The following is a 2,491-nucleotide window of genomic DNA, read 5'->3' as shown; positions in this document are numbered from 1 at the left end:
GAAGAATTCTTAGTCCTCTTGTCAGCAATTTGTCAGTGCTTATAGTGTGTTTGCCCTGTTATTGGTGGTACTGATGATTTCAAAACAGTGAGCTTAGAGAGAAAACATATCCTACCTGAATAAAGACTGGAATTTAAAAGCAGAAAAGCATGTGTAGCCTGCCCCTCCCTTTGTTACCAGCTAGGCTTCTCTCTCCAGCCAAACAGGCCTGTAGGCTACTCTGAGGATGTGGGATGAGGGTCTGGGTCAGCAGGCAGGCAGTGACAAGGTTGAACTTCAGCACTGCCCCCAACTGCAAGGGGAAGAGCAAGGGGTCTGACCAGGCCTTCTTCAGGTTCTTGGGGGTCTGGCCAGATGCCAGGAGTGGGTAGAGAATTGTAGCAGAGCAGAGACTTAGAAGATAGAACACTTGATCAACTAAATAAACATTATCAATTATGTGCCAAACACTTTGAGAACTCTATGATCTGTAGACCTTGTATTTACAGGGCAGTTCTTTGAGATAATGCAATATCCACATGATGTGCTCTTACTAATCATTTAGACAATCCACATAGTAGACACAGAAAATGAATAAAAGAATTGAGTGAAGATGAAATCAGGACATGGAAACAGGAAAAAAAAATGACCAAACTTCTCAACAGGAAAAGGAAATAACATAAAGAAACTAGTAACAGCAATGCTCAGAATCCCAAGTGCAGAAGGAGATGAGGACATTTTACCTCTAACCCTTGAAGAGAAGCAAAACAAAGAATACCTAAAATTTCGATTTGAAATTTGTATTCTTACAGGAAAGCAAAACATACCTCTGTATAAACATGAAGCTGGGGAAATCCCAGGTCTCTTTGCTCCTGATAACTTCTAAGAACTGCTGGAGTGGCTGATAAATTCTGGCGAAGAGGTCCTGAGAAAGCACTTTGAGACAACTGTAGTTAATGTACTGTTCTGCTAAGAAACCCATCAGAAACAGATGCTAGAGATCTGTGAGAGCTGTATTCAGGTAGAAATGTTCAGGGAAGTGAGAAACTCACTCTTCTTTCCCTTATCACTGTCAATATAGAAGACATAGTGGGGGAAGAGCATCACCTGTGTTGGCGAGGTTTGTCCATGAATCTCATAACCTGAAAGAGGATTTTGTAGGCTTCCCAACTTAGGAAGCTATGCACAAATTTTGGCTGTAAAATTCCACACTGTGGCAACTGAGAAGTGGGGGCTACAAATAGAGTATTGTTATGGGCAGGCTTCCATTCTGTCCACTGAATTTTCTTCTAAAATGAAAGTAGTTCCTTCTAGACTTTTACAAAAATATCCCCAAGATATCTACAGAGGAGATATCTCTCTTCTCCTTATGCCTTAAATATGTGGTTGGTAGAATCACTGACTGTTATGGGGAGTTTCTGTTGCATTGGGAACAATTGAAGTTTGTTCATTTTTTTTTCTATCAATCAATTACCACAACTGCTTTTAGAACTTGAAATGTAATTTTTTTTCTTTTTCTGAAGAGTGAAGAAAGGGATAAAGAACTGAAGGAAATTTGCCATTCACCATGGACAGGAAGGCAGGATGCTTTTGAAATTTTAGTGGGCCTTGAGAAAGCACTTGTTTTATGTTTGCATGGTACAAATAGTGACAAATATTAGATGCAATAATAATGCATTTGTACCGTGAAGTACAGTAACAGGTTTTGATTTCATTGTTACCATTGTTGTTCTTTAAAATGTCCTGTTTTTTTTTTTTTTTTTTTTTTTTTTTACAAGAGACTTTTGGAAAAATCTCTAGGGGCAAACCTCTGAGGTCTTGTCTGCAGCTTGTAGCTTGACTGCAATACTGCAGTCACTCAGTAAAGTGATGGAAAAAAAATTGAAGTTTATAATGAGTTTTGGTTTGAGGAAGTCATAATATGACTATCCAATTTGATATTCAAATGAAATTCCCTGAGTAATTCCACAGAATTCAGCATGGTAACCTGAAATTCCAACTACCCTATGAGAGTTTATAAAGAAAAGCCATGTTCGGCCAGGCGCAGTGACTCATTCCTGTAATCCCATCACTTTGGGAGGCCGAGGCAGGCGAATCACAAGGTCAGGAGACTGAGACCATCCTGTGAATGGTGAAACCCCATCTCTACTAAAAATACAAAAAATCACGTGGTGGCGGGCACCTGTAGTCCCAGCTACTTGGGAGGCCGAGGCAGGAGAATGACGTACACCCGGGAGGCGGAGCTTGCAGTGAGCTGAGATCGCATCACTGCACTCCAGCCTGGGCGACAGAGCGAGACTCCACCTCAAAAAAAAGGGAAAAAGAAAACCCATGTTCAACAGTGGAGCACATTATTCAGGAACTTAAAGGTAGGTTTTCAGAACAGCACCTCAAAGCTCGTAAATGCTTATCTCTGGTACCCTCAGTCACAGGTCAGCTCAAATTTTATACATCAGAGGTACACTATACTGGCGTGTATAGAAATGACTTACCCCATCCCAATATGCCCTCA

The 2,491-nt window shown here is 40.8% G+C and overlaps 1 pseudogene; it reads left to right on the top strand.

Annotated features, from left to right (window-relative positions):
• Window positions 1-233: 233 nt before the first annotated feature.
• Window positions 234-1,716, top strand: LOC111534249 (annotated as a pseudogene).
• Window positions 1,717-2,491: the final 775 nt, after the last annotated feature.

The sequence above is a fragment of the Piliocolobus tephrosceles genome, chromosome 5 (assembly GCF_002776525.5).
Source record: "Piliocolobus tephrosceles isolate RC106 chromosome 5, ASM277652v3, whole genome shotgun sequence".
In the NCBI taxonomy this organism is placed as follows: Eukaryota; Metazoa; Chordata; class Mammalia; order Primates; family Cercopithecidae; genus Piliocolobus; species Piliocolobus tephrosceles.
This window is presented reverse-complemented; position numbering and strand designations above follow the sequence as displayed.